This window comes from Thermobia domestica, chromosome 4 (genome assembly GCF_964235325.1).
Source record: "Thermobia domestica chromosome 4, izTheDome1.hap1.1, whole genome shotgun sequence".
Taxonomy (NCBI): domain Eukaryota; kingdom Metazoa; phylum Arthropoda; class Insecta; order Zygentoma; family Lepismatidae; genus Thermobia; species Thermobia domestica.
Genome location: NC_137457.1, coordinates 110,726,562 through 110,737,703, shown reverse-complemented (window position 1 = coordinate 110,737,703; position 11,142 = coordinate 110,726,562).

Below are 11,142 nucleotides of genomic sequence, written 5' to 3'. Positions count from 1 at the left end.
ACAAAACAAAACAAAACAAAAAGAACCTTAAACGTGAGCTCTCCCTGACTGCTGTTTTTAAATTTCAGTGAGGCTGTAAAATATGTTTTGTTTTATTGTTAAAAAAAACAAAAAGAAAAAGAAAAATAAAGAAAGAAAAGAAATAAATTTTGTTGCAAATATCCTAGTAAAATAGGTTTCCTAGACACAAGTGGCTCCGCGTAGCGTAGTTGCTAACGCTCTCGCCTTCGGTACGAGCGGACCCAGGTTCGATTCCGGTAGGGGCACTCGGTCGAAAAAGTATCAAAAGCTTTTAAGTCCAGACATCCTGAATGAGGCTTTCTTGGGTTTTCCTCATTTCACACCAGGCAAATGCCGGGTGGTACCCAACATATAGGTCCCAGGCCGTTTGCTTCCTTCCCTTTCCCCTGATAGTGTGCTCACCAAGGGACGTCATAACTCACATGTGACGGGCTAACAAGGTCATTGATGCCGAAAGCCCAGAAATCTAAATCCTAAATCTTCACCACACAAGAAAATGTTCGCGCTGAAAACGGTTTCTTAGCAATTATGTTAAGCAGTCCTGTAGTAAATCTCCATCAAGTAATAAACCGTCACATATAAAAAGGAAAGAATAAACACACAACATTCATTTTGCGTACCTTGAAATGTAAAAAGTTACAAAACATTAATATTCAAAGATTTCTCAAAATTCAGATTAACCCATTTCTTTCTCCTCAACCATTAACGAGTTACAATAGTAAGAATTGTAGTCATAAATCACATTACTTGTTTAGTACTATATTAAAGCAAGTTATACTAAAGGAATATTTAACTAAAGTGATAGTTTACTATTGCACTTACCCAGGCTTTTCTTTCCTTCCGCTCTTCTTTTCCGTTTGTAAACAACCTCGTTTATAAACCAGCTCGCAAGCATACGACAGTTGTTTCATGACGTCATCTATGGTGCAAGAAAGAGGTGTCTATAGGCGGTCAGGACCTCACACACAGATGGACGTATATAACAGATAGCTGAAGTATTTAACATACGTATACGTATATAAAATACGGAAGATTGTTAGATGTCAGACATCCTGCAGCGACATGATATAACATCCAAGCGCGTTAAAGGCAGTAGCTGTGTAGCATATGGATAAAGTACGCTCCGTACAGATTTCCTTAGTAAACATAACGAATCCTTGTATTTGTACAATATACCGCTGTCCGGATAATGGATTTTTCTCAGTGTATTCACAAGGTTTTGGCATATGCTGATGACGATGTAAATTTAATGGTATCTGTACATAAATTAAAATATTTACTCTTTTTCACAGCATGTTCAATACACGGTAACTTTTCCAAGAAATAAAGCCAATCACTTGAAGTTAGGTACGCAGTATTTCGAGGAGCATGAAGTGTTGCTTTTTTTCTAACATTACTCAGTTCTAATCCATCACTTTTCGTACTACAAGTTCGTTATTTCGTACAAGAGAACTTATAAATGTAATTTAAACTTGAGAATTTAAATAGTCCGAAAGAAAAATGATCAAATGTAGACGTTTTTCCCATTATGCCAAATTTAACCTCACTCTAAATGCAAGACTTTTAATAACAGGAATCACTTGTTCAACTATGGCACTATCCAGTCCAATAGAAATTAATCTGGTATTCGTTGAATTAACACCATATTCAACATTTAATAAGTACTTTTCCTTAGTATCAAGGACATGTTACTTAAGTACCTGATCAACACAGAATGACGTTAGTATGCATACAGGTATATGACGTTAGTATGCATACGTTAGTATGCATGCATGAAGGGGTGGCAAAGAGGAACAATCATGTTTCATCTTGTTTATACATCCCCCATACACTTACGATTATGATATCAATTGAATAATTTCAAGATCGTGCACGTTATGTCCAGGTAAATTAATTGTCATTCCTTTATATGTTAAACATACATTTCCACTTCGCAAACACCATGCTAAGGCATCATTATTAATATACATTATCAGTATACCCTGGAGGATATACATAATACCACATGCGTTATTTGTATAAATACATATTTTTTGATAACTTTAGAAAATGTATACAGTGATATACAAAGAAAAGTATGTAATGGGACTTTATATTGAAATTTCCCTTCAGATTGTATTGAAATTCAATTTCATTATTACAACTTTCACGGACATTTTTATGTAGATCATCACTCGAAGTACGACGAAATATTTGCATATCAGAGTACTTTTCCTGTACTCGTTCAATAAACACATATCCCTTCTTATGGTCAAGAAATGGACAATTACGAAACAACTTTACATGTTCTATCCATGGAACATCGTTATCAGTCCAATCTTTTATTTTACCAACTTAAAAGAAGCATATAGATTTTCCTCTTTTCTTCGTATAAAAGTTCCATCATCACTTAATTGTTCAGGGCAGTTTTGTTGAAACAGGTCAATTTTCGAATGTTCTTAAACGTAATTCCTTTGTACAATTATATTGAGGCCCGAAACATTTATATGCACTAATATATCATAATTCTGGAACTTGTTCGAATGGTATTCTCTCAGATGCAGAATTCGGCCACAGTCTCGTTCTTAATCTTGCACAATTCCTATTTTTCTATTTGTATGTTTAATTGAAGTCTGGCTTTAATTTGTCTTGCTTTTATCTCTGAACACAAATATTTTCAGTTAATAGGAGTTTACCAATATTATATGTAACGGTGACGATAACGGTGGAGGGTATTAGTGGTTAAAATATGAAACAAAATTTTAATAACCTCCCGTTATCCGGAATCTTGGTAGCAGGAGCGCATGCTCCGAAAACAAAGTGAATTAAGAAGTAATGAACTTAAATAAGAATATTAATATTAATATTATAATACTTTTGGTTTATAATTGACAATTTATCATTTGAGCCTTCAATATAAATTTTTACACTGATGTTATTTACGAAGTTGTAAGACGTAGCGTGGACGTAGAGAGATGATGCAATTTAAACTTAGAATTTTTAGAATACAATTGCGTAAACTTGCTAAAAACCATATGTATTTATTATTATATTTGTTTTTATAATATTACATTTTATTACAAAATAGTATTCATATACACAACAGATAATGCTAATCACAAATGAACAATATTTTGACGTAAACAGTCGCTTCAATAATGATTTGATAACGTTACTTACTTTAATTATTGATACCGTTCAACATAACACTGAGATTGACAAGTAATTAAAAGAAATAAGATATATTAAACAAGGAAACATACAAAATACTATATACAACAAAAATAATAATAATATATGCAAGAAGGTTTTTCTACTATTTAGTCTTTTTAGAATAAAGGAAAGTCCAGACGACAGTAGCAAATTTGTTATTTTACAAGTCCAGAAAGAATTGTTTTAGAGAAGCTTGATCTCTTATTTATTTTTATATTTATTATTAATTTTTATTTTTAATTATTTCCTTTTTACGGATGCACTAAACTATTACATTATACTTGCAGCTTGGTATAATTGTTTCTATCTTCAGTTCTGTCTTTGCCTGAACAGATGATTTACTAGCGAAATACTAATTTGAATGCAAAGTGACTAATTGACTGACACTTGATAGTCGCGACTGGCGAACTTTTATTTAAATTGAATTCAACTTAGTACTGATACTTTAAACATTTTTCACAGATAAATATGTTAGCTAGCACAGTTTTCAGAAATAATGCAGTTATGTAACGATGTTATAGTACTACTGTGGTTGTTAGATATTTTTATAGCTATAATTGGAAGTAATATTTCGCTATTATATAGGCCTATATTAAATATAGATTGATTTTGTTTTAAGCGCTTTTTATGTATATATGTTTTAAACTTGAGCTTACGACTAAAATAATTTAATACAAAGGAATGCGTTCATATTGTGCGCTCATTATATGCACGACGTTTTATATTTATTGATCCTTTAGAGTGTCTACAAATTATTTACTTCTATTAATATTGACTGGCGCAAGAAACTTTATATTTACTTTTTGTAGCACTGATATGCAGTATCCAGGAAAATAGGTTAGGCTATGAGTGAAGTATTTGAAATGAATATTATTATATCGGCTTACATAAATAATGTATCAATATTGTAGATTTACTTTTTATATGCGCATATGTTTTTACTGTCATATTAAAAGAATTCTATAAGGTTACGAGTGCAAAGCATGCTTTAATGTGTCGTATACCGTGTACACATATCACTTGTTTTACTTCTTTTCGTTGACATTAGTACGTGACATGCGATGTTTACTTGCAGGGTCTTGTTTCTTCACGAATATGGCTTAATTGTTATTTTTCGAGCACATTCGTTTTTCTTACCTTCACCGGCAGGTTGAAGCACGTATTTACATTTCATCGTACCTCTTATGCTTCTCACTTTACTATTACATCACTTAAAATGATTTTTCAGCTGCATTTCTCTTCCATTCTTCTCCAGCTGCCTGCCACCTGCTCCTCTTGCTCTCGATTTAACCTGCTGCTTCCTGATCATGTGTTGACAGTGTTGCCAGTGAAGTTTAGACATTGGTGGAGTTTAGAAGGTTACTGAGCGGAGCGCTCAGTCACACTGCTCGAAGTGAGCGAAACGCAAAACTTGCGAAAACAACGGGTACACAAATGCTGATGGGGCAGCGTGTCCTGTCACATATACTGTAACACATGATTGACATAGTCATGTTACTTCATTAGCTGATCAACAGATCTAGTGCAAATATCCATACAGATATCTGTGCACGCATGCACGGGAAGATGTAGAGGGAAATCATGTTCAATTTTGTTTATACATGTCCCCTACACTTAGTTCGATTCCGGTGAAAGAACTTTCAAAATGAAAGCATATTTATTGTCCGGGTTCGATTCTGGGTGAGAAAGCATTGAATATTTTAAAACATTCAGTTAATTCGATCCTTTCTGTCGTGAAACGAAAATGAATGCGAAGTGCTATTTCTGTGAAATTGTTTCTTCATGCAAGGATTATTCAACACCAAATCGTGAAGTATCAAACTCGATCCAAGCTCTCACCAGAAGAGACTTTTGTGCAGAGAATCGTATGTTAACGAAGCTACAATCCAGGTTAGTTGTCTGCTTCAATTTCATTCCCCAAATAATAATAATAATAATAATAATAATAATAATAATAATAATAATGTTATGCTGTATTCATTTTAAGCTCGATTCCCGTTGAAAGTAAACCATGTTTTCTTTTTTTACGGGGACGGGAGTTGTGAGGAATGGGTCCAAAAAAGGCTAGCCATTCCTATGAGAAGCTTCGGAAGGACGAAGATGGGGTAGAGCATTGAAAATTTGAAAGCATTATAGTGGTTCCAAACGAGAAGCTTGGAATAGGAACCAGAGCCCAATATATATATATATATATATATATATATATATATATATATATATATATATATATATAATACTATAACACATAGGAGCTGCCCCTTAGGAACTAAGAATATTTCCATCACGATCTTTGCCAGAGGGGTTGGGGGTCCAAACTAGCTATCCAATACAAGACGAAGACTAATTAATTGGGAAGCTTCAATCACTGATCGCGTATGTTCTTAGCAGAAGGAAAGGGGGTCCAAAATAACTACCCAATGCAAAGAGAAGCTTTCCGTTCTTAGCTCCGCAAGAAGAGCATGAGGCATGGGGTTTAAACAAGTATCCAACACGAAGAAGAAGAGGAAAAGACATGATTCTTCTTGTTTGTACAGCTGAAAGGCGTCTAAGATACTCCTTACTCTTGCATAGCAACATACTGGTTTATGCCGGTTTAGGTCAAATGATGACAGAGTTTGAGCCAAAATTTTCCCATGGGGATGAACCTCCTTTTTCTACTACTGTCATCGTCACTGATTCCTTATTATCGAAGGGTATATTCACTCCCCAATTCACATTACATATAGCTTATTTGTAATGCATGATCTTCAAAATCATGAGTGACATCGCCGATATTACCCTCTAATCCCTCGTTTTAACAACAACCATCAATTGCGTCTTGCATGATATTTTTACGTTGGTAACTGGACATAGATCGCCGCTTATTCAATGGCTCGGATTCTAATCATTTTAATAATATACTTGGAGTGTCATACTTTCTCAGTTGCGTGTAAATAATTCCCCTGGCATTAGCCAAAGGCGGATGTAGAGGGTAACAACTGGGGCACTCAGGACCAAAACTATGATAGTTATATCATGCTTTTTATAAACTTTCAAGAATATCTAAATAATAGCTTAAATTACTTTTGTCACTCAAAAAAACACTTTGAAACCTAGAACCCCCGGCCATAGCCAAGATCCACCACTGTCCTTACCTTTTTTTTTCAGTAAACCTGACAGCTCGATGTCTGGCTCTTTAAAATGTTTGGAAAACGAGTGTTTTATTGAACAGATATTCTATTTCCTTTTGGTTTTATAGAGCCATAATTTATATGGATCTTTTTATTTCTTACGACTCGTAAACGTAAAAGAAAATGATAATTTATGTCCTCACCCTCAATCGCACGACAATTACAACTGAAATCATATCACGTGTTATGCATTTCTACTTCACTTCAGAGACAATGCACGCGCTGTACTAACATAGGTTTTTTAGTTCACACAAGTGTTCTTTGAGAAAAATGTTACGCTGAAGTGCAACCTTAGTATTCCGAGAGACATTATTTTCACACAGTACTTTTATTTTTATTATATTATAGACGTATTATTTTGTCTCCTCTGAGGGGCACTCTCCGAGCTCCAGGAGACAATGCCACCTAAAAACATGTCTGGAAGAAACACAGCTCTACAAAAAACTACGTAATTACTGCTCTCTCTTTGCTCTTTTTCATACTAATGTTGTGGTAAAAGCAACTAACAGAAATGTCTCTCAAGACTTCAACCCAAAGTAAGACTGTTAACAAACCCAAAACACAATCTATTAAATCCAGTACACTATTAAAGGTTTATCAGTTGCGATCATGGGAGTGGTTACTGACTCACATCCAGTTCTTAGCGTAGCCCATGCGTGACGTCAGCATTTACGATTCATCAAAAACAAATGCCTTTAGAAGCTGAACGAGATATAAAATCTCGATATAAAGATATCCAATCAAGGTATAAAAAATAAGGGTCTCTTATTTTGTTGCCCTTTGTATTGCACCAATTTGCTTTTGGCGAAGTGCTCCTTTAAATCCATATGTATAATTTTTTTCAGACATAAAGAACGTTACAACTATTCGATAATATAAATTATTCTTAAGATCGGGTCTTTAATATTTTTAGGTCTCAATCGACATAACAGGTTTACACCTTCTCTGTGGATAATTAATTTAACACATTCTCTCTTCACCATTTCAAAAACTTCTTTTGTGACTAAGATCTTAGTATCAATAGTATCGTTCTTTAAGTATGTGTTCAATAAGTATGTATCAATAGTATACATCAAATTTATTTCTATAATTTTGTAATTGTTTATCAACATTACTATTTATTGATTCAAATTGTTCTTACTTTACTACATTTTGTTGGTTGAGCCATTACCCACATTAACAACGGTTTTATTTTTTAAATCCACTTGTGTTGAAATATTTCATGTAAAAGCTTTATATAAATTACTATAATTTCTAAACTCTTTCTTCGCACTTACATTTGAAATAGTTTTCATTGCTCTTTAATAATATTAATACTTAAATGATAGATTTATCTACTTTAATATTACGGAAGACGTCCGTATTTATTATATATAAAATTCGGATTATCTAACACCAAGAAGAGCAGTAATATGAGCTCCACAAAAAACAATTAAATCAAAATTCTTGTCTCAAATTGAACCTTTGATCCTGTTGAATTTGTTGTGTTATATTGCAAAAATACCTTTTATTTAGGTTCATATATGATGGGTTCTCTAAATTCTGTATTTGATATGTGCGTTGCAATTAAATGTTTTTGCTGCGTATTGTGTAATATTCTTTTAAAACAAAATCTTCTACTAAATCACAGTGAATATTTATGGTATAAAATGGATGAAAGATTTATGTCTTATCTCCAAAATGTTCTGTTTGGTTAGATAAATTATTTCCACTAGAATGCAAAAAGTATTAATAGTATCCAAGCTTATACGAAAACTCTCACTCAATATTTTAACTCTATTTTTCTTTCTCTCCTCGATGAATGTAACAGTATTTCCAAAAGTGCCTTTTAATTCTCATAAATTGTATTGACCAGGCGTAACTCTTACTATTAATTCACTATTAATTTTTTGACTATTACTTAATTTTCCAGTTTCAGAATTAATACGAGAAACAATATTATGAACTACATTTATTATTTTTTCTCTAATGTTTGGAGTTAGGTACGTTGTGTAAAATCCTACAGGATATATTTCCAGATCATTTTAACTGGATAGTGCACAGGAATGTTTTCTACATGTCTTTATTCATTTAAATTAATACCGTTAAAACGTCCATTTAAATATCAATTTAATTTAAAAACTTTTATTTATTATAATATTGGTTATTATATAATTATTATATAATTGGTTATTTTTAAAAAATATATTATGTAAAAGTTGTTAATCTTCTAAAAGAGTATTTGGTTAGTGTTAAAAGCTTAATAATAATCATAACAATCAAAGATGTTCGTAATCGTACTGTACAAGTACTCAAACTCAAGTGTACAAGTGTACACTTACATAAATCTGGAATTATTATACTTAAATTAAGTGTTAATAAAAATCGTAAAATTTTCAAACAAATTGTTCTTTATATCTTTTCAATTCATTTACTATATACAATATATTCCTACTAATCTCTGTCTTAGAGACATATATCAACCGAACCTTCGCTAAATCTTGTTTATCTTATTAGCCACACGTTATCTAACATTAACCTAAGACTATCCAACATTAATTTTAGCATATGCCTTATTTCCATACAGTTCCGGTCAACCTACTAAAACTCTTCCCCTTTAACTTTTTTGCTTTCGTTTAAAACTTAAGGTACAATTATTTAACAGACATTATGTGCGTTTCTAACCCTTTCCTTTAGCTCTATCTTCTGAGTGCTTCTTTCTCAAACCCTTCATAAATGTAAGCATTAATCTGATCATGTTTCTCGTAGATTTACCACTGGCAACCCAAGAAACCGTGCATTCATTATCCAGCTTCACGTAACTTGCGCCTGAGAAATAGGATGAGGACTCTGCTCACTTGGTTGAAAATAAACAATGATATGCAGCCATGATTAGAAGAAGGAAAAAGAGAAGAACCATAGAATTATAGAGGTTCTGATATTGTAAAAGGAGGATAAGTGTTAGATAATTGAACGAGGGACAAAGTGCTTCTAAAAGGGGATATACTGATACGTTTATTTGAGAGAGTAGGTAAGAGCATGTGAAATCAAACAAATATAGATTACAACAAGATTATGAACATTTATATTATAAAGATATTGATTAAAGACATTGTTTAATTAATAGTTGTGCATACATATTGTATAGAGTACAGAATACTCAAAGGTACTGGCAGAGAAAAAAACTTTCACAGAAGAACTTAAGTAAGTATTTCGTGTAGATTTAAGTTTCGGTTTTAAAAATTGGGATATTGATTCAAGGATAACATGACCAACAACAAAGAGAATGAAGAATGGAGTGTTATGTCTGATGGCAAGCACGGAGTGGATGTCGTAAGATGATGTTAATGAATAATACTTTTTTCTATAAATACCTGAGTGTTTAAAATATGAAAATAGTTTTACACATTCTAAACGTCTAACTCAATCTGAATATCAACAATTAATTAAACTTTTTGAGACATAACGATACATTAATGATACAGTAGGAATATTTAAAGAAAATAATGAAGTTGTTCCACTAGATGAATCTGAGAATGATTCTGTGGTAGTGTTTGATGATTTTAGTTTAGAAAAACGAAACACGGAATTTTTTTATTGTTGGCGTTATAAACTCTTGGACAAACCTATTCTAAAGTTCTATTATCAGACACAATCTAAATTTTATTTGTATCTTTAGAGAGACCAATGCAAATTTAAAACGCGTATGCTGAATTTGCCTGATTTTATAGAAAAAAGTTATACATCTATAAATGAAGAAATCAAACATATGAAAGAACAAATTAAATATAAAATAGAAGGATTAAAACTATGTATTATCTGTCAGGAAAGTAAATGTACTCGAATGTATTTTTCGCGTCTGGCATTCCTGCGCTCTACTCGTGGAGAGTACGAGAATTAAATCAATCAAATGTTTACTGAGGGGCAAAAAGAAAAGTTTAATCTGAATTAGACATTGCAGTGGGGCATAAGCTGTGAATACGAATAGTGCATAGTGTAAATAAAGGACGACACCGAAAAACAAAGCCAGAAACAGCTGTTAAACTTAGAAAAAAAAGTAAAAATTGTCCAAGTGGGAACATAAAACACAAAAAACAATAAATACGTCGACAACTAAACGTTCACCATGCCATGATTTTGGTGTAGTGGTTAAGGTACTGACTTACAAATGCCAAGGTCACCAGTTCGAATCCCCGTCAAGGACATTTAAAAAATGTTTTTGTTAATATTACATATTGCTTATTAGAGGGTAAAAGAGGTCGTATTTAGTTTTTCGTAACAATTATTATTGGTAATGTTTTGTACTGATAATACTTTTTGTCTTTGCGTATTGCTTTCATTCTTTTCTTCATTTCGAAAGAGAAGAATATCCGAACAAATGCCACCAAAATTTCTCTTATTTTGAATGTAAACGCCATTTGCAATTAGTGAAGAATAAAAATTGAACGTTCCGAAAAAGCTGCAAAAAGTAAAAAGAAAAACATGGAAGTGTACCATACTCATGATTACTAAAAATACAATTTCTACATGCCTTACACCTCCCGACCACGTTTCTACGTTAGCAAATAAGAGGCTTGTGTTTAGGTTAGGTTGGTCAATACGTTTTGCAAAGGGGCCCGGTTTAGCTCTGACCTACAACAGGTGCGAGAAGGGAGTAAAACACTTTTTCTCTCTCCCTCTGTGTGTCTATTTATCAATCTATCTGTATATTTATAAAGCTATATGTGAATGCGAAAACCACCCTAACTTTCAGCGGATTGAGACAAAACTTGGCACAAAC